This window comes from Ambystoma mexicanum, chromosome 1q (assembly GCF_040938575.1).
Source record: "Ambystoma mexicanum isolate Mex_15411 chromosome 1q, UKY_AmexF1_1, whole genome shotgun sequence".
NCBI lineage: Eukaryota > Metazoa > Chordata > Amphibia > Caudata > Ambystomatidae > Ambystoma > Ambystoma mexicanum.
The window spans coordinates 1,309,197,799-1,309,225,041 of NC_090922.1; positions in this window are offsets into that span (position 1 = coordinate 1,309,197,799).

Consider the following 27,243-nt stretch of genomic DNA (forward strand, 5'->3'; position numbering starts at 1 on the left):
GAATAATCAATAATCCACTGACTTGACCTTAAATATGTGGCACGTTTGGCGGAGTTGGAAAAAAAGTCAACAAGAGATGAACTCAAGCTTGGTGATGTAGAAAATCAGGAGAGGTGGTGCATGTTTTGGAGTGCCCCAAGCTGGAGTGGGGGGGTGGGATCCCAGTCCAAGTAGAGACCTTGGTTCAGGAGATTGTGAAGAGACTACTTCAGGATGGGCCAGTCTGAAAATAGAGTGAGAGCATGGAGGTGTAAGGGGAGTGAAGGGCCATAGATCCATTCTATTCAGGTGTCACAATTACAAAGATAAGCAGAAGATTCCACAGAAGGCTAGGGGAAAGGATTTGATCAAATATAAAGGACGTATCCGCCTGGAACCTAGTGTGAAGGAAGGAATGCAGATCTCTGACCAAAGGTCTTCGGAGCAGAGGTGTTGATTCTAGATAGGCTTACCCATTTGCAGTGGTATTGGATGTGAAGGGAGAGTCACATGATCTGTAAAACTTGGAGAGAATTAAGCAAGTTACACAAGACCTGTTGGGGATGTGACAGATATTGAGATCCTGGGGCACCCTGCAGTCCCCGGAACAGTAAATGAAAGGAAGTAGACTCAGAGTGGTGGGGTCAAGAATATTCAAGAAACTGAGCATGCCCCTAAGGAAAGCAAGGATGCAGAGTGGAGGCAGATACTCCTCATGAGGTCTTCTAGTCATGATGTAGGGGAGAAGAATTGAATTCAACCATATTTTCATTAATTTCGATTCCAATGGGGAATGAGAAGAGGATACTGTGCTAGCCGGCTCAATTTGAAAAGGGCTGGACTTTAAATGCTTGCTTTTGCCCAACAAAGGATTGGACGCGTGTTGCTCAGTTGGGAGTGGTAGTTCTTTAACATAACTGTTTTGGTTGTGAGTGGGTTTAGTTATATGAGATGTTTAGTTTTATGGACTGGTCATATTGAATGGAGATGCAAAAAAATGGGGAAGATGAGACATAACAAGTTAGGGGGGAACTAGTAAACTACTAGTGATCTGAGGGTTAAGAGTCCCTTGAGTATAGGGTTTTTGATTTTAGATATTAAGTAGCTATGTTCCTAATATAATTATTTTTAAAAATGTGTTATATTTCTTGATATTGAGGAAAATGAAGAAATGTTGAGAAAACAAGAGGGTACGTTTGGAGGAGGTACAGTCATGAAAAGATGGGCCGGGTGGTTGCGGGCTGGTAGGAGGGAAGGTTTTCTAATTTGAGAAGTCTTCCTGGAATATCTGTAAGGGGAATGATGCAACAAGTGATCGATTGCAGAGAGTGGTAGGGAACAGTCAATTAATTGGAAATGTGGTTTGTCCAGCAACATGATGATGTGCATTAAGGAATCTTAAGGGTGTAAGGTTGCCGCCCTGAATGTTAAAAGCCTCCTCTCACCAACTAAACACTCTCTTCTTGCTACAGAGTTTAGAAGGAATTCTCCAGATGCCTTATTTCTTCAGGAGTCACATTGTATGGCAAGGGAAGAAAATGAGTTCCCCCAGCAGGCGCTGGAGGAGGTAGCCAGACAGGGGAAGGGGCTGGTAATGATCAGAGGAGACTTTCATTTAGTGTAAGAAATGCCATTGATCCTTTAGTATCAGGGTTCCTGAAGGGGGAGCAGAACAAAATCTCTGTATTTGGTGATTGTATCGGAAAATATGAACTTGTGGATGCATGGAGAATCGTCAAACCCACAAAAAGAGTCTATACTTGACATGGGATGTATTCTAGATTGGACGTTGTCCTCTAGAAGAGAGTGGCATGGGGTTGATTAGAGTTTCCAATAGTATATCAATAACATGGACTTATTCTGATATTGTGTTAGTACATTTGGATCTTCCATCGACACCTAGAGGGTCCAGAAGATGGCAGTGCGATGAGTTGCAGCTGAGAAATTGAGCCTCTGGGGCATGTCAAGGGAGTCCTTCAATCTCTCCTTTGATGAGAATGAGGGGAAGGAGAAGCAGCCGGGTATAGAAAGGAATGCAGCAAAGGCGACTGTTAGGGGTCTTCTTATCAAAGAGGAGACGAAGAAGAAAAAAAGAGCGTATGCCCTAGGAGACTCTAATCCAAGATCAGCTAGAAGCCTTAGAAACCCAACTGAGCCATAGAGTAGAGATTGACAAAGATTTAACAGAAAAATACAGAAAGTAAAAGGAGAATTCCAGGTGTTTCAACTGAATGAAGTATACAAGAAACAGAGATTTATAGAGGAGGGAGGACTACACACATACTATATTAGTCAGGAGTTACAGATACAGCTAGCAAAAGGCAAATTCAAATTCTAAAACTCAGAATCAGGGGGTGGGGGGTTGGTACCAAAGGTAAGGACCCAGAGACAATCGTGGAGGGGTTTGCAAAATTCTATGAGGATCAAAAGACCCCTCAAGATGATAACACAATAACACTTTGATGCAATACATGGCCAAACTCTGGTTACTTAGGCACTCAGAGAAAGAAAGAGACGTGTTTGCTATACCTACAACTGAGGGAGAGGTGAGAGGCGCAATCACTAAAATGAAGGCAGGTAAATCTCCAGGCAAAGGTGACTTTACAGCCCATTTATACAAATTAATGGCTCTAGATCAGGGGTCTCCAACCTTTATATTGGCAAGAGCTACTTGTAACTAATGGCCAATAGGTGAGAGCTGCAGGTGAGTACTACTGGGGTTGTGATATCCATGAGTACGGGAATTTTGACCATGATGTTTTTGAGCGGTTTATTTGCTGTTTATATAAAAAAGGAAGAACATATGTATTTACCATGATTTTAATATATCAATAACTTCGAAAAACTTGTTTATTTTTATTTTTTTGTATTAGATGCAGTCTCCTAAAAACTGTTAAGCATATCAGAAGTAGGAAACTAATCGTGACATTCAATTTGAAGGCGGACACTGCATGCTATCACACAATGCACAGTAATCCGGTGTAAAGCTTGACACCTCAACACCATTCAGATGCTGTCAGACGGTATCAAAGTTTGGATTTCAGGAAGTTTGTCTGATTCGCATAGATAGGCAATTGCATTGACTGATAGCGCAAATACCTTTCTTGCCATAGTGTCTGCAACTAATTGCACACCCGACATGGCAGGTTACAGGTCATTTGGTCGAAAAAAAAGGTCGACAGGACAAATGGTCAACACAATTTGGTCGAAAGACAAATGGTCGAATTTTTTTTTTGTATTTTCTTTTTTTTTTTTTTTTTTTTGTGGGGGGGTCCCCCCGAACCTCCTTTTTTTGCTTAAAAACCCTTTTTTTCCTAAACGGAAACCTGAAAAATATATATATAAATTAAAAAAAATTTGACCATTCGTCTTTCGACCAAATTATGTCGACCATTTGTCTGTCGACCAATTGTCTGTCGACCAAATGACTGGACAGCGACATGGCAGGCATGAATTCAGGACAGTTTTGAAAATCGCTTAAAGCAGACTCAGTCATTGAAGTCGATGCAGCCTTCGGAACTGCACCATCTGTAAAAGTGCATTTGTTTTTTACTCAAATAATTAGAACCCTTACCTACTATTTAGAATCACAGACAAATTCCTTTTGGAAAATTATTTTCTTAATTTGTATGGATTATTGCCTATATTTTTCCCACTTTAACTTTGGCACCATAGATTTAAGATGCACATTTCTTTTTTACATTGGAAGAAAAAAATTGGTTTCCCTCTCTGAATGCAAATGGCACATCTTTTGCCTTTTGTTGGATGGTGCGTATGCATATGCATCAAGAATTTTAACACAGGTGTAGTTTTCAGTCGATCTGATATACGGTTTTAAAACGAATTCCAGCATATACCATGTTCTGCTTTGTCAACAAATGTAATCTACTACCAGTTTAATACAAATTCCTCACGTGCCATGTCACAGAATGCAGCCAAGGAAAAGTGATCCAAAACCTACTTTGCTGATTACCCTTACACATTTTTATGTCAAGAAAAATGGAAAGATAGAAAAATGAACATGTTGAAAACATGTGATCAAGTTATATGCAAAACAAGTGTAAATGACAGGGCTAAAATAACATTGTTTTATAGTGATGACTTGAAGCGTGCACAAATCAAATAACAACGCAATGAGACAACATATGAATCTTTAAATTAACATTGTAAGCAAAGAGAGTATGGTTGTAACGAGGAGCGACTTATTCATATTGGAGGCAGCATCAAAGTGAACAGCTCAGAAGATTGCTGCCTCTCCATGCAGGAATCCTGTTGTTATTCTGTTGCATGACCAATGGGCCATGCTTGGCTTGCACGTGCAGCTCTTGAGACATATTGGAATTTTTCATGTATTAAAGAGTTACTTGTAAATCGTGTGTTTTGCCAAATTCTTAGCAGAATCATTGCTCATAAATTGCAGCACGTCAGCCCAGTATTGAAAGGCTGGAAATCCCCTGCCAGAATTTGAACATATGTGTTCAGCATTGCCATGGATCTCTATAGATCTCCCGGTTTGTGCACATACCCAAAGAGGATCAACGGTGTTAATTGTTCGCCCATCCCATGTCTCTCCTCAATGTTCGCTTCCTTGTATTCACCACCCTGTTTTATAGAGTGCACTGTTACTTAGTAACTAGGTATAATCTATAATAATCCTATTTCCCACCTAATTACTTCACTGATAGACATGTCACTTTAATTCCTGTTTAGTATTATAAATGTAAGTGGACAAGCAACAGAATGCAGTGCAGCTAGTAGTTTGTCATGTTTACTTAAATGTAAAATTGTTGTTAGCGCTTGAACTCCTGTTTTGGGACATCCATAGCGGTAGGCTCCTCCATATCATGGCATATTCCATTTTAAGCTTTAATACAGTTTGGGTTCTACTGCCTTAAAACAGGGAACTCAATATCTGAAAAAGTAAAAAAAAGAATTCACAGTTATACCTTAAACAACAGACAACACTAGATGTATCTTTTTTCTTGCAATCTGGGACTCACATGGATTGTAATTTTTCTATACATACACACACGCTGACAAACTATTACAGATGTAGCTTTATTTTCTCCATTCTGGTTGAAAGCTTACAATTAACAGCATGCAGAATAATGCTAACTGACACAAATCTAATGAAACACAGTGAGACTGAAACGATCACAACCCCAGCTTTGTTTTACACAGCAATCAGATTTATACACCCATGCACTTTCTAATCAGACATAATTTGCACCTCTTGGTGACAACGGTCAAGACACACATTTACCATTTACTTGAGTTATGGATAGTTGACCCCTTGTTGGGACACTGCACAAGCCCTTCAAGCCCTGATGGAGCCCCTCCTATCATTGTGCTTACAGCTTTGGACTGTTTGCTTTACAGAAAGAGGAGTGGGAGGGGCCAGGGGAAACAGCCCAGGGAGTTCAGATACTAAAGTAAATGCAGAATTCTCATTTTGGGGTCTGATGCAAAAAGCTACTGGGAAGCCTCATGTTAGCAAACAGTAGCTCATAATTTACTGGTTGAGATCCTGGCTCTAGATCATGCAGTGTTTAAGGCAGAGAAATACTGCAGACATTTCTGGAAGCTAAGATATTGTTAATTCTAAAAGAAGCCAAAGATCCTTTGAAATGCTCACCGTACCTGCATTTTTATCAGCAAAATATAGATATGAAGATGTTTACTCAAATATTAGCAACCAGATTACATCAGGTTCTCTTTTCACTTGTGCATGTGGACCAGGTAGAGTTTGTTAGAGGAAGAAAGGGAGCTGACAATATAATGACAGCGATTGACCTTATTCATGAAGCATAGAGGCATCCGGCTGATTCAATCCTTCTGTCACTTGATATCGAGAGGGCAGGTGTTAGGGTTAACTGATTATTTCTATTTGCTGTTATGGAGGTTTGGGGGGATAGTCTGTATTGGGGGCGATGAGTACACCTCTCCAATGGCAGATTTACGACTAAAGGAGGTGAAATAGTGCTCAATACAGCTCCAAAGAGACAGAAGGCAGGGAAGCGCCTTTTGCTCTTTGCCCCGATTATTGCACCACTCACAGCAATAATCAGCTAAACTGAGGAAATCAGAGGTGTTGCGGTGCGGGGACAGGAGTACAAGGTAGGCCTCTTTTTGAAGATGATGTCTTCCTCTAAATGACATAGGCAAGAGAGTTCTTTAGGGCACGGCTGAGTGTGTTGGAAGCATATGACTCTTAGGGCCTCATTACGACCCAGGCAGTAAGTTACCGCCTGGGTTGTACCCTTACCACCATGGTGTAAACTATGTTTACACCATGGTGGATGGCGGATTTACCGCCCCATTCCAAGGTGAGTGGGGCGGTAAATCCCCATTTCCCTTTTTACCCTTCCCCATTCCCTTTTTTGCTCCATAGGGCATAATGGGAGTGGGGAAGGCGCTAATTACGCCACCGTAAATTACGGTGGCGTAATTAGCACCATGGTCCCTTACCGCCATGGATTTTAACGCCTGCAAAAAGCAGGTGTTAAACTCACCATGGCGCAAAGGGACCTCGGAATCAGGCGTTAAGGGTCGGCGCCGTTTACGGCGCCGTTAACCCCTTAACGCCTGATTCGCAATGAGGCCCTTACTCAGGCTATACGAGAAATATGGAGAAATGTGTCATACTTCCCTTAGGTCTCAGACCCGAAGACACTGAAGAGACATTAAAAGACCTGTCCTTTAATATGGGTAAGGGAAAGTTAAGATACTTGGAGATAGGGTTGAGCAACAAACTAAATCAACTGTACAATAACAGTTACCCGACCCCCGGGTGGCATGAGATTCACTGAGACTTGGAGAGTAGGCAAGAGTTGAAGTTGTCATGGATGGTGTGGCTGGTGACCTTAAATATGAATGTCTTACTGAGACTTCTAATTTGTTTACAATGTTGTCGGTGATTGTACCAAAACAGTTTCCTGGAGAAATCAAAATTGATTTCTTGAGATTCCTCCAGGATGGTAAAATGGCTAGAATTCTGTATGAGCGCTTGATACTGCCCCATGCGGGGAGATGGATAGGATTCGCAGCACAGTTGCATGTCTTTTATGACTATCTTAGTTCGCAGGCACAGTAACATGGGATAGCTTGTACTACATGCAGCAAAAGTAGCAGAAGGGGTATGGGCTCCGAGATCATCCATCCCAGCGAGAGCATGTTAGCAGGCTACTCTTAGAGTTGCTTGGGAGACATAAAGAAAAACAGGGTGGTGAAGAGCATGGCATTGTGGTCCTCACCGCTCAGTTGTATCTGATCCCCTCCCTTTTTGAGTGATAGCTTCACAATTTTGTAAGTGGTTGGAGGCGGACTTAACAAGGTAGAGCCTGTTATGGGGGCATGGGCATTTCAGACAAATATCTGATTTAGAGAAAGCATTGGAGATAGGGATGATATCACTGTTCCTATATCTGCAAATGAAAGGAGTACTCTCGAACGGGAAGTGGGAAACATAACATACCAAGATCCCTGGCCCCATTTCAAAAGATCTTAGATTGCTATCCAGGAAACAGAAAGTTTAGCTTGGTTTTATAGAGGGTGATTTTGGATTTAGGAGTAAAGGCAGAAAGATTGGAGATGCAATATTTATTAATGTTATTTATTTATTTATACAATATACATAAGCAAATGATCACAGTACAAGCTTTAGATAGACGCAACTTAGACTCTTACTCTTTTCACTTTCTTTTTACTGAGAACTGATTTATTTCAAAACATTGGATTCTTTTGAAAACACCTTCACCGATATACGGTACATATACACAAATACATTGCCTTCTATACACAGACACAACTAACTCACAATCTATACATCAGTGCATTTATCATGTGAACAAATATGAATCATTAACAAACAACATATACATACAGTGATTTACACCTTTTTTCACCCATAGGATTAAATAATTGGCTCCTGTTTCAAAATCTCTATTCTTGAGTATTGTTTTGTTTTTGAGCCCTCTCATTCTGAGGCAATGCCTTCACATTTTATTCTTTCCTGATGCTGTATTTGTTTGTACAGTGGGTTCTTATTTGAGTCATATGTTATGGGTCGAAACCTGGTATTTTCAGGGTGTCGACCAAGAAAACAGGTTGTATATTCAATATTCGTCATAACTGACATCATACTGTAATCTTAGTTACCAAAACCTACAGGGTACAGGGATTGGATAATATTTGTGACTACATATACATTCTATAGCGGTTACATTTCTAATTGGGTAATGCTTGACTAATGGCTCCTCCTGAGACCACCTCTAAATTGATCATAGTAAAAAGACATCATCTCTACAATAAACTATCGGTTGTCATAATGCATAATGGGTGGGATAACATTAGGGGTATTCATGGTTGGATTTGTACTACCCAACCTTGGACAACTGACAGGTCGTCAAGACATGAGCCAGACAGGAGTAGGGGAAGAGAGGTCCACGGACAGCTTTACTTTCAATTAAAGAAGATACCACCCCTCGTTTCTAGGCCATGAGCCAGGATGATCCCTTTGTATTTGGCCTTGCATGGTGTTTGGTGTCTCTGGATATGTGTAAGGAGTGAGACAGGTGTCTTATCTGTGTCCACTACTAATGAATAGATAGTGTTCTTCAATCATGGGTCACGTGTGATGAGACCATGTTTGGAATTATTTCTCCCTGCAATTATTAGGATTTTAGCTACTATTGGTGCAAGTGTTAGGGTTTCCTTTACCACTGGGGACACTCTTGAACTATTCCCCATAGAGTCTTTGGGCTTATAATTATCCTGTACCTGTCTTACAAAGGCTGGTTGTTCTCTTAGTAAACTTTCATTAACTTGGGAGAATCCTTCTTGCATCCTGGGAATGCTATCTCGTATTTTCACAGAAAAGTTCTGACCTTCCCTTGATTCACAGTAACCTTGTCTGTGGTTGTCAGCTTCTGTCTGAACTCTGTACATATCTGTATTTTGTCATTTCAGCATTTTGGGTTCTCATGAAACCATAAGGCCCTTTGTCTACTTAGAAGTGTGTTGCAGCTTCCATTTTGGAAAATATGGCTGCTCATTACTGTTGCATTTCTATATTAGTGAGCTATAGTCGCTTGTCATTTATGTTGCATTCACCTTATACATTGCTTATGTTAGTATTCTTCATGTCTTGTGGATGCTGTGTTCATATTTTTCATGCATAAGTGCACGTGTTACCTATTGTTTCCCTTCTTTGTGTTGAATGCATATTTGCTGTGTGTCTAGCGCATGCACATGTATTGTCATAACATTGGTTCGGTTTACTCATGCCATCTCCAGCTTTACATTGTGTCCATCTCCTGCTGTACCTGCCTGGGATAAGGATGATACGGTTGCCTTAGAGTAACGCTTCTCACCTGTGCAATATTGGGCTGGGGAAAGAGCAGAAGCTTTGAATGACATATTAATCTGCCTCCCAGCAAGTGAAAGGAGTAAGAGTCCAAGATGTGTCTATCTATAGCCTGGACCCTTATCATAAGCTTGTATATTTTGTGTGGAGGAACCTGGGGATCAGGGGTCAACCAGCTGCCCTTTTTGTATTTGCTATTTTATTTATTTATATACAGGAGGAACAATGCTCTTTTGATCACAAAAGAATGTACAATAGATAAGAAATCAGATATGACGGGAAGCGGTGAGCTTCTTACAATGGGGCGAGCATGAGGAACATTCTGACTAAGTTGTTTACCCATCATGTTTGCATACCGAGCACAGCTGGCCGTACCACCTAAATGCACTTAAAATGTCCAATGTTCATTGTCCTTAATCTATGTATGTCTACCTAGGTTTTGTCCCCGGTGACTGTTTCATTTACTCCCCTCCAAAACTTAGTCAGAATATCCCTCATGCTCACCCCACAATAAATGTTTACTTTTTTTTTTTATAGGTAGCATGAAATACAAATTGTGGTACAAACCTGACAACCTCCATGGATAAACAGGATTCTTTTAAGGAACAGAATACAACACACTTTAACAAATGGAAAAACGTCATTCCATACAGAAACATAAAATTCACTCACAGAGGAGCAATAAAATAACATTACACCTTGAAAGATGATTGTTTGATTGAGATATTTATATAGCGCTTGTTTCAAAAAGTGAATCGAATTACAGCACGGATGTTAGATCTCAGATCTGTTAGATCTGAGAGCATACCTTAATCGATTCATCAAGTGGTTAACACTAGTTCTCTATTTAAATAGGTGGGTTTTTATTTTTTCCCGATAAAAGTGGCAGGGTCTCTGTATCTTTACTTCTCAAATCAAGAGGGAGGCTATTCCAAAGCTTTGGGCCGAATCTCCTCTGGACACACATACATCAGAGAGGAGTCCACAAGGTCTCCCTGGCTTAACTTGAGTATCAGAGTGCCATTGGTGTAAGTACAGTCCTGACACACCAAAGCTATGTAGCAGACGAAGAAGGGGCGTATTATAAATGTTAAACAACCTTTAGAGCGTGGACTGCTAGGGTGGGTATCTGTGGCCTCAGGCCTCAGATTGCTATTCTGAGTCCTGAGAGGAGTGGACGGGTCGTGAAGCGTGATACCCATTGGTGGGGCTGCAGGCACGGCAACATCTTGAGGACCTATGGAGTTTAAACAGCTGACGGCCACATGGAGCAATGTCTTCAAGGACACAGAGCTTCAGACACTAGCCTAGGGTACATGGGGACCGCTTGTCTGTGTTGGGGATGATTGGGGTTAGAGAGGACCTTGAGCGGTATATTATGGAAGATTTAGGTGTGTATTTGTTTTCTTTCTTTAAAATGCAAAGAAAAAGCAAATGTCATGGGACATCATGGGGCAAGCTGGCATTAGGATCTATGGGGGGAATATGAAAGTGATATGGGGAAATTGTGGGCTTGCTACTACACGTTTATTTTGACTATAATCACTTTGACCTCTGATTGACACCATTAAAAAAGGTGTGTGTGGCCTATATGATTGGATCAAACAGAGCTCAAAGTAATTGTGGTCATTATATACAGGTAGAAGCCTGGGATCGATATGTCAATACAGAGGATAATATGGCAATGGCATGGGACAATCCTAAGGACAATGTAGAAGTGGCATGGGACAATTATTGGGAAAATTGGTATTGTGCAACACTGGTGAAAATATGGAAGTGTCATGGAGCAAAGGGCACATCTCAATTATTGGAGCAAAGTGGCCTGTTGCAATTCCTGGGGGAAATGTGGCATGGGACACTAATAAGCACTTTATTTATTTGTTTATTTTACATTTTTAAAGCGCTCACACAGCCTGCGGGCATCAAGGCAAAAGTGGCCTGGGGCTTTTAAGGGGGTGAGTATGAAGGAGCAACAGAAGGGCAGTTTGGAAGTGGCCTTTGTTGATATGGCAATAAAGAGGGCAGTATGAAAGTATCAAAGGCAACAATGGGGGCAATTATAATGCAGGAACGCTGGGTGCAATATGAGAGCTGCACAGGAGGATTGTGGAATCCATTAAGTGGAGCAATGTCCTGACGGCAATAAGAAAGTGTCACAGGCAATCGTGGGCAATAATTTGGCAATACTTGTGATAATATCAAGCGAGCTTGAATGCCCGCCTGAAAACAACTGGAGCAAATGTGACGGCAGCACGAATGCGGCATACGCTATTCTGTAGGCCGAGAGGCATTGCGCAATACCCGGACATTTATGACATTGCAATGCCGACATTTTGGGGAAATAACCACTAGAAAGACCTTATAGAAGCCCTAAAGCAGCGGCCCCTTGAAACGTTCCCCCCACCCCATTCCAACGTTCCTGTAGGTCAATCTTACGTCACCCTTATCCCATGGGCCTGGCATCGAGAAAGTGCACGAGACTTGGGCGCACATCTTCAGGTGTGCCCGAAAGCGCGCCAACACGCTTTAAGGGGGAGGGGAAGAATGACGGGGGACTTGCTAACACTTCCGGGTTCCTGCTCTTACTCTCATCAGAATGACACAGATTTGCTAACAGAAAGTTCCCATTTTAGGTGCGTTCCTATCTTTGATGGCAAAGCACGCACACTGAATGCGACCAGAGGCGTGCCCAAATGCGACTTTGGATTGCTATTGTTTTCATTATGCTCTCCCGTTATTAGAGTACACTTATTACACATAAAATAACAAAGGATTACTGTAATGTGCAGTCAGCATTGTTCGACTTCTTGGGCAGATCTTCCGATCACCCGTGGCATGGACCCATTCTGTCTGCGAGTTTAGGGTGCAGGCACCCGATTATCCTTTTGATAAATGCAAGGGGAACATCTTTATTAGTGTAGAATGTCACAACGCTGTTACAGATATTGTGCGTCATTACAGTGGGACGCTGCGAAGGAAGTAAAAGACACAGCAAAGCAAAGATTGGCTCAACAAAGTCAGTCAACATGACACAGACACATCAACAGAGGATTTCCATTCATTCAGCGTTTGGAATCTTTAAAGCATAGATGACTGCATGACTGACACTTCGACACTAGGTGGCGCCCTTGCTTACAAATTATATAACCTGAATGTTCACTCGTTCTCACCTGGCGAATGAGAATAAACATATGAATGCTCTTGGCGGGGATAAATTAACTCAAAATGTCTGTAAAGGTGTCCATATGTTGACAATTAGAGAAGAGAGTGGGTAATTTATCCCACACTTAAAATGTCTTTTATCTGTGTCACAATATTACTTAATAAAATATCAGACTTCTTGTCCATAGTCAAGAATGATTCTGTCCTCGCAGATATTGCCCTCAGATTCCCAGGTACTCAGCCCATTTGCTGGAAATTGACATCATGTGCTGTGTAGAATCTGCCACGACCGAGAAGGGGTCGGCCCCGTGGTAGTTTTGGGCACAGAGCGTAGCCCAAGGAGGTACTTAGGGGGGGAAGGGAAGGTTCGGGAGCAAGCAACGGTTAGAGACGTAGCCTTCCCTGCCTTGGCCTGTGTGGTGGTGGCGGTTATCGATAGGGCGTTTAGGGGGGTGTGTGAGGGCAGTGGTGTTGTGGCTGGGTGGGATATATAAAAAAAAAATATATAAAGTTTTGTTAATGGTGGTGCTGTAAATAAAGCACCACTTTACTTCTAAGGAGGCCTGCCGCTCTGCGCCCCAGAGGCCTGGTTCCTTTTCCCCCTCCTGGGATTTTTTGTGTGATGTCGAGCCTACCCCTGCGGGCCATGGTTTTCTCTCTGGCATCCCTTTGCAGCGTGGGGTCCATGGGGGTGCAGGCGCGTCGTTCGCTTTCCTTCCCTTTAAAGGGCATCCGGGTTCAAGTTGCTGCCGCAGGTCTGGGGGCCAGGCAGAGTGTAGCGAAGGGCTGTTTACCGGCGTTTGTTAATGGCATCCCACGCAGTTAGACTGCAGTGTCTTTTGTGGCCAGTGGGGGCAGTGTGGAGCGAGGCCTATTTCATCACATGCCCCTTTAGCCTGTGAGGGAGCAGGTAGCCACCGGTGGCAGTGCAGCATGGTCAGGTGATCTGTTGCTGCTAATTAGAGAAGAGAGGGAGCTGAGATTGGGGGGGAATACATTGTTTAATAATAAAGACAAAAATATGTAAAATAAATACATTAAAATAAGGGCAATTTATATTTAAGAATATAAGGAATAACATCCAGGTAGGGAGCAATTATAGTGCCAGCGAAAGTTGTTGACATCAGGCGGAGGGGTAAATAAATAAATTAATAAATCATATTTTTTTTAAAAAGGACAGAAAAGAGGGGCTGTATAATTAGTTTTTCCCAGTGGGGAGGATTTTGGTGCCCTTTCTGGTTTGCAGGATGGCAAGACAGGGTGCTAGGTCAAGGGGTTTGGTGGACGCTCATACTTTGCGGGAGGCGCTGAGCATTATTAGCAGGGCATCAAAAGCCCAGCTGGAAGAGGCAGTGCTGGAAGCTACAGGGGAGAGGGGGCCCGGGGAGGGGACACCACAGCGCAGAGCGGCTTTGGACGGGGCACTCGCAGCAGTGGTGGTTTGCAGTCTGTATGCAGGGAGGGGGTATGGGACAAAAGGGCCAGAAAGAGTAGGAAGGATATACCCAGGAGGGCAACTAGGAGTGGGGGAGCAGATGGCAGGGGGATGGGTAGTGGGACGGGAGATGATGGTCCGTGCGAGGCTGCTAGTGGAGGGGGAATAGGGGCAGAAGTGGGAGCAGAACAAGTTAGTGATGATGTTAGGGTCGGGTTGGACCCAAGAGGCGCGGCGGTACAGAGGGGCCCAGGAGGGAAATACTTGCAGAAGCGTGCAGGTGGGAGGAGGAGGACTCTTTCCCCGTTAGATAGCGAAGAAAGGGGAAGGTATGGAGTGACCCCCCGTGCAAAATAGGGTGGTACGCGGAGGGAATGGTACGGCCCCCATGGTCACAGAGGAGGTGGAAGGAGAGGGTTTGAGAGCGGGGCCTCCGGCAGGTGGAAGTGGGCTGCCTAAAGGGCATAGTAAGGTCCCTAGCACAGCAGAGCACAGGGTGGAGGACGGAACCCCTCACCCGAGAAGAGAAGAGCAGGAAGGGGTTGGCGCAACCCCACTAAGAAGACATCACAGGACCAGCGGGGTGGACGTCCCACGCCCCCCCGTAGAGGATCTGCAAGAGGACGGTGGGAGACTCTGCTGATGTTTTTTGTCCCCGCAGTAGGAGCCCGGTGAGGAAAAGAGGGGAGGAGTGTTGGTGTGGAGGCCAGGATTACAGATCTAGGTGACGGCGGGGCAAAAAGAGGTGAGCAAGAAAGGGACTGATCAGCGGCATATGTCAGACTGGTTACTAGGTGGGGGATACACAGTGGTGGAGTTGGGGCACAGGGGGCAAGGAAACAGATGGGGAGGGTATCTGGAGGAGCATTGATGAGGGCGAGCAGAAGAAGTGTTTCCTCAGTTGAAGTACAAACAGACAAGGTTGCAGAGCACGTGGCCCAAGGGGTGGTAAAGGTTCCTACGTAGAGGACGGTTGAGAGTACGAAGAAGGCCAAGAAGGTGCCTTATATGAGCATTACCAAGCCACTTGGTGCATATCTGATGGTGGCGAGAAAGGAAAAAATATGGGATGGGGAGTTTGTGGATGTTTTTAAACGTTTACACAGGGAGGTGAGAGCAAAAGAAGGGTCCAAGGAAATGCATGGACGTAATAAGGAAAGCCTTTACACGTTTTGGGGATTTGCATGGGTGCGATACGATGAAGGATGGGTGAGGACAACCAAGCGGTGGGGGGAGAGATCGACATGGATTTATGATTGCAGTGGATAGAGCCTACGCATCCAGCACCGACGCTGTGTACAGCAAGTGGTTTACCCATACCTTACCAGCCCTTTCACCATCGCCCCACCACAGAGGGGGTGGGGGGAGGAGGCACGGGTCAGCCATTAGCAGCATGCTGGGCATTCAATAAGGAAAGCTGCACTAGAACGGTGTGCAAGTGTAGGCACAAATGTAGCCAATGTACGGGACCTACCCTGTTACACAATGTTTTCAAACAGGTGACAGAGAGAGGGGGCATGGGGCAGTGCAAGGAGTTGTGGGGAAAGGCCTATACTCCAGTTAAGGTGGAGGTTATGGAAGAATGGCTCAGTTTTTACACAGTTAGGGAAGGGGCCAGGATTTTGGGGATCGGTTTTCACAATGGTTTTAAGTTGGGTTATCAGGGTCCGAGGATGCAGCGGTGGGCGATAAATTTGAAATCCGCTCGGGAGAATTTGGAAGTGGTGAGACTGAAGTTGCACAAGGAGGTGGCAGGGGGGAGAGTGGTAGGGCCACTTACGGATTTGCCGGTTGACTTGGTGGCGTCGCCGCTGGGGGTCATGCCTAAGAAAGCAGCGGGAGAATTCAGATTGATTCATCATTTATCGTGGCCGGAGGATTGCGGGGTGTCCTCTGGTAGCGTAGATCAGGCAGTGGGCTTAGTGAGGAAGGAAGGGTGTGGTGAGGTCATGGCCAAGTGCCATATCATGGCAGCATTTTGTTTGTTACCAGTACATCTAGAAGATTTTTGGCTGCTGGGGCTGCAGTTAGAGGGCCAGATTTATGTTGACAAAGCGTTGCAGTGGGTTTTTACTTACAGTTCTGGTTGCGAGGGAGTTTTGAATTATTTGGATGATTTTATTTTTATCAGGAAAGAACAGGAATGTCAGCGGATGCTAGGGGATTTTCAGACAATGATGTGCCATTGGCTGAGGATAAAACGTTTGACCTTTCTAGGGATAGAGCTGGATTCTGTGGCCATGACCTTACGCTTGCCATACCACAAGGTGAGCAGGCTTGTGCGGTTGCTTGAGAAGGCGATAGTGGCCCAAAAAATGAAACTAGTGGACATGCAGAGGTTAGTGGGGCATCTCAATTTCGCGTGTCAGGTAGTGGCCCCGGGTCGCACTTTTTTGTAGGAACATGACACGTTCTATGGCGGGGGCTAAGTATCCGCATCACAGGGTGAGGATGTCTGGAGCAGATTGCAAGATTTGGCTAAGATTTTTGGAGCAGCTCACATGCCAGGGAAGGATAATGGCATCTCTGATGCATTATCTCGTTTTCAGTGGCAGAGATTCTTTGGAATGGCACCAGAAGCGGATGTGAGCGGAAATTGGATCCCGGAAGAGCTGTGATGGCTAGGAAACTGAGAGCACTGTGCTTAGTAAAGGGGTCTTTAGCCCATGTGCCTAGGTCTGCATACAAGAGGGCATGGTTGGACTTTATAAAATGGCGAGCGCACAGTTGGAAGGGTATGGAGGATGGGATGTATGGACAAGGGTTGTCTAGGACAACGATAGCAGGGACATTGGCAGGCATTGCCTTTTTCATCCCAGTGGCGGGGAAATGGCATGTAGGATGTTGGAAGGATGGGCAAGGGAAAAAAGGAAGGGTAAGGATAGCAGGAGACCAGTTTCAGCAACCCTGTTATTGAGGTTGTCCTAGGTTGTAGAGGGGTTGAGCTGGTCATCATGGGAGAGGGACATGTTTTTGACAGGTTTTATTTGGTTGTTTTTTGGGGCATTTAGAGTGTCGGAACTGGTAGCGGGGAGAAGAAGTGAAGGAGGTCTACTGTGGAACGATGTACACTTTTCAGAAATGAGCGTAGGTAGAAGGATTTGTAGATCGAAGATGGATCAGAAAGGAAAGGGTTTTTGGGTGCCTCTGGATAGAGGTAGTAAAGAGTTGTGTCCAGTGAGGGTGGGAGCGTTGTGGCGGGAAAAACTTAAAGGAAGAGAGTTTTTGGTTTTCCAGCATGAAAATGGGTCTGAGGTGACTGCAGCGCAAGTTTTGGGGGTCATGAGGAGAGCTCTGTTGGCTTTGGGGGAGAGAGCTGAAGAGTTTGGTACTCATTCTTTTAGGATGGGGGCTGCATCAGAAGGTTGTAGGATGGGTCCATCTGAAAAGGAGGTTAAGCGTTTGGGGCAATGGAAATCGGCAACATACAAGGGATACATTGCGAGCTGGCTAATGGTGTTGGTTAGTAAAGCAATGAAAGTAGGGAGCGAGGGGTAATGCAGTTGGTGGAAAGAAGTCTCATGACATTCTTTCTTTTGCATATGTGGCACGGAGGAGTGGTGAGTTGCCGCAGACCTGGATATGTGGACACTCCATAGTGAAATGGGCAGAGAAAGATGCAGCGAAAAGAATTTTTAGGACACAGTTGGCATGTAGCTATAACATTGCTTTATTGAGATGGTCGGGGGTAGAGAGGCTCAGGTGGGACCAACTGCTGCCTATGTTAGCGGGTTTGAGGGAGCGTCATGGGGTTGCAGTGGTAATCATTTTGCATGCAAGTTTTGCAGATCCCGGGGGTGCAAACGATGGCGTACCAGGAGATCAGTTACGAGGATTTTGCATTATTTCGGGAGGATGCAGTGCATTTGTCATTATTGGGGAACATGTATTACCTGGGTAATATTAGGTTGGCTGTGGAGGATATCATAAAGAGTTGGAGGTAGAGGAGAAGTTGGGTAGGGAAGGAGTGGGCAGAAAGAACACCTCAGTGGAGGGTTTTTCCGGTGCCGGGGACATGGCCGTTTGGAGGAGGTTTGGGGGAAGCACAATGGGGTACTAGCGCAGTAAAGGAGATGGGTGGTGCTGTTTGCATGAATGGGCTACCCTGGGGGTACAATGAGGGGAATAGGTATTGAAGAATGAGGGGCGTGGCCTCGGGGAGAAGATGGGAGAAAGCAGGAATGAAGGTTGAGAGGAATTTAAGGGGAGAGGACGGAGCAAGGGACAGGAAGGGAGGAATTTAAATTATTTATTTGTTTCTTGGGGAAGTAACATTTTCATTTATTTAATTGTTTGGCAATTGTAATATGTATATGTTAGTCTGTAAGGCCAGGGGGTCAGGTTAGCAGGCTTTGTGAGCTGTGGCCTGTCACATTAAAGCAAACTTTCCACTTAAAAGCTAGTCTGGGTAATTTTGTGCAGTAAACCCAAAGGAAGGATGCTGGGGGAACACGCAAGCGTTTCCCCCGGGCTGGTTTTGGGCGCTGCACAGAGCGCTGCCCCAGGACATATATAGGGGGGCAGGGAAGGTTTGGGAGTAAGCAACAGTTAGAGACATAGCATTTGTCGCCACCCTCTTTTGGTAATCATGGTGGGGCCTGGGGTTTTTGTTTTGTTCCCCCTACTTACATTTTTGGGTTTGAGAAAGGTGAGAGGTGGTTTTTCAGAGGGGGATGGTGGTTTTGTGTGACAGGCTGGGGCAGAAGAAGGGGCAATGTTATGTAAGGTGTTCATTGCTCCTGATGTGGCAGGTCAGCCTGGCTGCAGGTCATAGACTAGGTTTGAGGAGATTGGTGCTTAGGGGAGCTTTGTGGAAGAAAAGGGGGTTACAGTAGTACCGGGGACATGGTCCTTTGGAGGACGGTTGGGGGAAGCACAATGGGGTACAAGCACGGTAAAGGAGAGGGGTGGTGCTGTTTGCACCAACGGGCTTCCCATGGGGTACAAAGAGAGGGAAGAGGTATTGAAGGAGGGGCGTGGCCTCGGGGAGAAGATGGGAGAAAGCGGGAATTAAGGTTGAGAGGAATTTAAGGGGAGAGGAGCGAGCAAGGCACAGGAAGGGAGGAATTTAAATTGTTTGTTTATTTGTTGGGGAAGTTCATTTGTTTATTTATTTGGCCTTTGTTAAAATGGATATGTTAGTCTGTAAGGCCAGGGAGCCAGATTAGCAGGTTGTGTGAGCTGTGGCCTGTCACATTAAAGCAACCTTTTGCACTTAAAAGCGAGTCAGGGTAATTTTGTGCAGTAAGCCCAAAACGACATTTAAGAAAATATTAACCATTTAAATATGTTATTGTGAACATTACTTCACTTTTCCCCTCAATACTACTCCACATTCCCACCCTACCCCAACCCAAGTGAACATAACCGAAAACCAGTGATGTGTAAAAGTAATATACAAGAGATTCTAATTCGCAGAGCTGTCATTCTGAAGTATTAGTGAGGGATAACATGCTCCAGTACCCATGAAATCCCTGCTGGACTGGGCGCTCTTGTTTTCCCTGCCCCCTCCCTTGCACCTCCGTCTACACACTTGCATGACCTGAATTTACTAGGCCTAGTAAATTCTGTCTTGTTCCCCCTTTGTCTCCCCTCCCTAATCTGGTTCCGCCTTTTACACTTGCAATGCCGCCAGGCCTAGTACGTTATTTACTCTTTTTGTTAGATCATTTCGGAAACTTCAAGGCCTAAGAATGACTACTGTTTTTCCCTTGCTCACTTCCCGCCTTGAGGCACTTTGAAGCACTTCACTTGTGTATAAGTGCTGTACAAATAAACAATTACAATGTTTACTGATGTCTATCAAAGAGTTGTTCCTGTGATTTAACCCTTTAAATGCCAAGGACGAGTATGCTCGTCCTTTAATAGCCTGGCACTTATTATCCTGGTCTGAGCATCGCTGACTGCTGATTCCAGTGGCACCTCTCCTGTGGTGGAGTAGAGCAGTGCCAGGTGCGTGAACCAGTCGATTGGGACATTGCCCGAGGTGCAGCAAAATCCGTCGTCTGTGTGCGGACGGAACTGGGAAGCTCTGGTTCCCTACTCTGTGGGAATAAGCACGGGGGCCCGCGGCCCAGGGGGCCTAGAGGCATGGCATCATTTATTGGCACGGTGGGCTGCAGCTGAAGCCAGGCGATCGGACAGTGGCCTACGTCTGTGAAAGAGGGCAGACGTTCCAGGGAGACTCTAATACTCTGAGTTCGAGTAGCATAAAAGGAGCAATTACAATGCCTGCAGCACCACTGCCCATACTGAGACACATCACGTGGGTAAGGAACTTCGAGTGGTAGTGCTGGTGCAGGTGAGGGTGCTGACACCTTAACCTCTCTATATTGGATGTGCGATCCTCTGAGCCTTCTCTGTAGTATGTGCACCTCCTGTGGTTCCCTACTCTCACCCTCTGGGTGAACACAACACTGTTGGCCTCTGAGAGATCCATGGCCTGTAGGGTGCCCCCACTAATACACATCAGGATAATTTGAATTACTCATCACTGTAAGGTAACTACTTGAGGTTGCTGCCTCCCATTGGGCTAGCGCTCTGTGAGATCCTTACACTGTATAAGTTGTGAGTGCCCTCTATCATAGTAGTACAGCACAGTGCGCTGATGAAGGGTGCAGGGAAACAACATGGCCCTATGGACTTTTATACTAGTACCCTCACCAAAGAAACCACTCACTGGTATTAAGCGTGTTATAAATGAACAATAAATAAATAAATACAAATAAAGATCTTCCTGAGATGACTGCAGCTTGGGGCAGCACTAGGAGCAATACAATGAACCCTAGCCAGCTGGATCCGATCATGGCGGCTACCCAAAATGGGTTTGTGTCTGTAAACTCCAAACTGGATGACATAGAGTCCAACATCAACTTCTTGAAAACTAAGCTGGGTAGAGCGGACGCATAACGCAAGCAGAAACAAGATTCGGTGACCAGATATTTCCTTTTCTTCCTTCAAGAGGTCCTGGGAGGTGGAAGATCAGATTAGGCACCGAAGAGATGCAGAACCCCCATTAGTTCATTATCTTAAACCCACCAGACATAGATGCAGCACATAAACACTGGCTTAGGATTTAGTCAGGTCCAGTTGCTATCTTTATGGCTATACCCCAGTTCATCTCCATGAGCAAGCCTGGTATCTGTTTTCACATCTCATTTTGGGGAGATTGCATGGGCAAAATACAAATGTCAAGAGTTCAGTTCTGGCTTATTTTAATCGGGTCCTATTCACACTTTTATCTTTTAACATGTACATTTTCCTGTTCCCCCTGATTTTACATTATCCCCAAAAACACAGAAGCATGAAAATATTTGTTTTCCTTTCTTTTTTTTCTATTACCATGTTATACAGAAGTTATTACACAGCAACTTTTTTAACACATGAGAAGAAAAGAAAGAAGCGAAACCACATGAATAGGGGAAGGAAACAGCCATTAGAAATAAAACAAAGTTAAACAGGTTATCTGGCCTATTAGCCATGGGTAGCCAAAAGGAAGGCTACCTTTTTCCATCAAATGGTGAAAAACACAACACATGGCTCATGCTCCCTCCTCCCCCCTTGAAAAGATCCCTTTTTGGAAATGGACTTATCTAAATCAGCGGCTAACCTGGCCACTGCCTGTTGGGCTTTAGTCGCCTCGCAATAAAGCATCAAATGCTGCACAGTTTTCAAGCTTCCATTACCACATAACCTGCAGAGCCGTAAAGGCCTAGGGATATCATACCACACCTCTGTTACCTGCAAGGTTTTAACAGATAGTCCCATATCAGTGAGTTGCCCACAAATTGCTTGATATACTTTGGGGTGTTAGTCCTGGCCAAGATGTACTCAATGAACAGTCGGCTATTATGTCTTGGAAGTAGCTGTTCAACGTACAGTTCACGAAAGTGCTCTTGAACCACCTTTTTCTTGGTCGTTTTAAAACGTGGATAAGACCAACTAATGGAGACCCCAGGGGCCACTGCCAACCATTGATGCACAAATTGCACAATGTAATGCAACGCATTGTTCAAAGCTGCCTTAAAGATAATGGAGTTGAGCGTGCCCTCTGCTGCATTGGCCAGGCACCAGAAGCAATTCAACAGAGATATCTGTTTTGCAAGAGAATATCTCAAGCTTGAGGAAGATGGTCTGTACCAGGGTGCGCAGAGGCAAGCAAAATAGTCTCTTTAGCATCATGGATTCAAGCACAACAACTTGTGATCCAACCCCTGAGTGCCAGCATTCAGCACCGTACAATAGGATGGGGCTACTCTTAACCGAATATAGCAGAGTCAGAATTCCAGTTGAGAAGTCCCCCCTGATGCGTGCTAGTCTCCCAACTGATCCAATTGTCTGGGCACATCTGACCTTGACATGAGCAAGATGAGAATTGCCCCTCAGAACTTCCTCAATTTTGATCCCCAGGTACTTATGTTCCCTAGCCACCTCAACAGGAACAGCATCGAGGTTCCAAGGAATAGTAATCCTGCGACGACCAGGAGGATGGAAGACCAGAATCTTAGTTTTCAGAATGTTAACCGTAAGGTCCAAGGCGTCAAGTGATGCCTGCAATCCAGCTGCAATCCCGCTGGGGTTAGGTCTAAAAGGATGATGTCGCCGGCATAGCCGAACCACTGTAAGGGAAAATCACCCTAGGGAAGAATCGGCTTGGAATTTGCCAGGACAGGCCCTAAGTCTGCAAGGTATAGGATAAACAAAAAAGGGCCGAGATTACAGGCCTGTTTTAGGCCCCGCATCGTCGGAATCCAGGTAGAGAAAGACACAGTTGGATCCAGTCAGATCCTGACCCGAGTGTCCGTATGGAGCTGGATTATCATGGGCAAGATCCCTGCTGGAACATTCCAAGATGACAATTTCCGCCAATGTTTATCCCAATTTACAGTGTCGAAGTCGGCACTATAATTGATGAAAGCGGCATATACGGGGCACTGGCGGGTCAACCATGCCTGTTGGATTACAGCATGCAAAGCAAGGCAATTAGTCAACGTGCTTCAGCCTGGTTGATTAAGTGGGATGAGGTTAGCCTCAGTGGCCCAGAGGTGCAAGTCGTAGAGAAGCAGCCGAGCAAAGATCTTAGAAGATATGGCAAACATCGCCAGAAGCAGGTAGTTACTAGGGAGAGATCGATCGCCCTTCTTCCAAATGAGGACTACTGTCTCTCCAAGAATGATTGAGACTCACCAATGCTCCTAACAGGCAATCCAGTGCCACAGCCCAAATGCCCGCATCGTTCTTAACCACTTTGCTACAGATGCCATCAGGGCCAGGAGCACGCAAAGGATTAAAGCTGGTAAAAATCCTCAAGATGTTTGCCAAATTAGTACAGTAATGCCATCTGGCTGGCATCAATGCCTAACCATTTTCGCTTTCCAGTGATCCACACAGGGTTTTCTCCACATGTCAAACCCACGCAGATTCAGGGACACCCAGAAGATCACGCTCACTAAGGTCACCATTTACCAACTCCCAAAATCTGTGACCATTGTTAGATAAAGCGGCCCTCACCATAACCCACCAGTGGGAGCACTCCTGATTATATCGATGTAACTTTAGCCATTACCATTATGCACGCTTGGCTTTGTTTAGATGCAGCGCATGGATATTGGGCTCAAGTTGAATTTTCGCGATGCTATCTAGCACCCTGCACCTGTCCCTCCTCTTAGAGACTACTATAACATTGTACTGATACCAGTTGTTAAATCGGAGTTTAGTGAATTTAATTCTGCGACTGGCTTTCTTTCTGAAAACATGATCAACCAAGGAACCAATCACTTCACCAAAGTCACGAATAACTTTGGGAGGACTGAGGCTACCACCATCAAGAACCTCCTGATCGGAATGGCTGATAAAAGCATCCAGTGAAGCTTGTAAGAATACTGAGGCTGCAGCCAAACTCTTTTCATTCCAAAGGAGTTCACCGCTAGATTGCCTGTAGTCACAAGAACCAGCGGCGGTTCATAAAACTTCAGGAACATGACAAGACAGGAGTGATCACTCTCAAGCCGTGGATGAATCTCCAAGTCGACCACCAACCCTGCGCCATAGGACTGGAAGCCATAGTCCAAAATACTGCTAGAATTAGGGCCAAAGCGGGTGAAATTAGGAGGATCATCTGAGCGGGTGGCACCATTAATCATGGCAAGTCCGTGAGAATAGAGGAGGGTCGCCCATTCAAACCCTGCTGCAGGTATGGGCAAGTGGATTGTCATCGAAAGGCGATGACAAATGAGGTGCATTCTGCTTAAAGGGGCTGGTAGAGGCAGGGAGTTGAAATCACTGCAAACAATACAGGCTAGGTGGGGACTAACATTGCTATTATATGATATGATATGGCATTTATAACGCGCCTATACACAAGTGTTTCAAGGCGCGAAAACGCTCAGAATAGTTTCCAACTCCGACAAAACAGAACTATGCGCCTCTCTGTAAGGAGGGTCATACATATTAATAATCACAATTTCTGAGGGGTGGCGCTGTTGAGCAGCCCAAGTTGGCTGCTTAGTTTCTGAGCTCCGTGGGGCTCCGGCCGGAATCCGCCATCAACTGCGGCGATATTTCACTTTGAAGCCCAATGCTTTGTGGATCTGCTACCAAGCTCTTTCTACATTTCCTGCAGCAATCCCGGCCTGAATCAGTCCCGACAAGCCCGTGAACTGGGCTTCGTGGCCTGCTGACTGTTGGCCGCCAGGGCATTCGCCCGTTTCCGGCGCCCGCCTCCTCCTCCCTGCCGGATCCCATGGTGGCGGGTGGTGGCCGCTGAGCGGGGTGCCCGTGTGCCCTGACCCTCATCTGAAGGCCTCCGGTGCACGGCCTGCGTGGGACCCCCCCGAGGAGAGTCTCCAACTTTAGCCGCAGCTGCCCCTCCTTTGAGTGTGCTTCCGTGCGGCGGCGGTTGCGGGGGCCTGCGCCGGAGCGCGCCCACGCCTTTCTCCCTCTTTCCCTCGCACCGGCGCCGGAGCGCTCATCTTACGCCCCCCCGGGGGGAAACTCTACCAGTGGCTGCGGCCACCCCTCCCCGAGGTGTGTTATCGCATGGGTGGCCGCCGCGGGGGACCAGCGCTGGAGCGCGCTCCCACTTCCCTTCCTCACACCAGAGCAGGAGCGCTCCCCTTGCGCGGACTTTGCCAACGGCCGCGGCCGCCACCTCCCAGGAGAGCCCCATCGCGTGGGCTGCTGCCGCTGGGGCCTGCGCTGGAGCGCGCCCCCATCTCTCCCCCTCACACCGGGTTGCCCACTCGAATTCCACAATCCTACACGGGTGCACAGGTGAGGAGTGGGGGGGACCTGGGCTGCAGCACTCATGGCTCCTCTTGGCTGACCATATCTCCCTGCCTTGCTGCCTGTGGGACCCAGTCCCTCCTGCTCTGCTCTTGAAGAGGACATCATATTGGATAATCTGCACCGGCAGGGAGCCTCAGAGGTACTTATTTGATGGTCCCTGTTCACCTAATTTCGTTTGAGCTCCTGACTACATTGGGTTTTCTCTTGTTTAGCGGAGTGTTTGGCCTTCAATTTTCCTCCCCATCTCACTGGAGGTGCCTAAATTCATCAGTACCTGCACAGAGCCCTCTGATTGTGGAGTGAACCTCACACAGCAAATCTCTCTGCCAAGGGAATAACCTCCATTATGGGCTATCAGCCTTCTCCTTCTGGCCCCTGAATAGTCTCCACTTCCTACCTTGCTGCAACCTCCCTGCCCTCTCGGCTGCTACAATCTGCCCTTATCACCGCCATAGGCGCAGTGGCTGACACCTCCCTTTGACTCGTGTCCTGATCTCCCGCCTTCTTCTACTGGCTCCGACTGTGAGCACTGTCTCACCGGGAATTACATCGGCAATGTCTAACAGATCCAGAGGGAACTCGAAAGGGGGAGCCATGGACAAATTTACCAAATCTGTCCTGCGGACGGACTCTGCCCACACTTCATCCCTACAGGAGGAACCGGAACCGGACCCTCACCCCTGCGCAGCGGCCCCTGACCTAACCACACTTATGGAAACCATGGCTAAAAACTTCACCTCATTCCACGAGAAACTGGATGACATTAACACTAATGTGGCATCCCTAAAAACAAGAGTGGAGCAGGCAGCTACCAGGATCACCGACGCTGAGAGCAGAATCTCGACAAACGAGGATGACATTCAAGCCTTGCAGAACACAGTCACCTCCTTATCACGTGACATGAAAAGTGTGAAAGCAAAGTGCGACGACTTAGAATCGCGCTCACGTAGAAATAACCTGCGAATTATCGGGGTCCCTGAAAACACCCTGAAAGGGCGCATGGATGACGACATTGAAACCCTGATCAGAGACCTCTTTGGCAATCCGGCCCTCACGCCCTACTTCACCGTGGAGCGCGCCCATCAAGCCCTCTCACCGCGCCCCAAACCAGGCGACATTCCAAGGCCTATCATCACCAGAATTCTAAACTACCGCGATAGAGACCTTATCATCCGCCTAGCAAGTGAGAAGGGGGATCTATGACTTGAGGCCAGTACCATCAGGATCTTCCCAGATTTTTTTTTCGATAGCTGTACAACAGAAGAAACGCCAATTTCTCGGGGTCAAGAAACTGCTCAGGGAGCGAAATGTCCCATACGCCATCTTGTTCCCTGCACGCCTTAAAATCACGTACGATGGCAAATTATATTTTTTCACTGTGCCTGATGAGGCAGTGAAATTCATTGAAGCGCACATCCCTCTACATGGTCCAGTTGGTGGCCGCGCCGAAGAAGACTGACCTAATGCACCATGCCCTAATGTGGCCCAATCAATCTATTCAGCAGATCCCTTCTTTCCTCATTAGTGTGAATGTGTCACTAGCAATACTGTACTGCAAATTCAGCATACTCGGCCCCGCCTGCAGTCCTCTGGCCTCAGTTTCATCCTTGATACTCTGGACACAGATCAGGGTGTGTTTTCAGAACATGGAACAGCCCGTGACCCTCTGATACGTCGTGGTTCCCATCCTGCTTCCGGTGGACTGTCAACTTTGGAACCTGACATAAGATCCGCTTACCGCAGAACCTGCCTCTGACGGCTTCCGCTGTCCTACACGATGCTTAAGCGGCCATCCTCACGGCAACAGCACACCCCACTGCAATGGCAATGTTTATGTTTGGTTGGGTGTTATTGATGGTTGGCCCCAGTTGGGCCATGGTAGGGGCATATCCCCATTGGATGGTGTCCCTTGACATCTTCTGGTTAGAGGGTGTCGATGTTGTTGTCCTTGTGAGACATGTTGGTATTTGTGGGTTGGAGGAGGGGGATAACACTGCCCGCTTGGACGGGGTGGTGA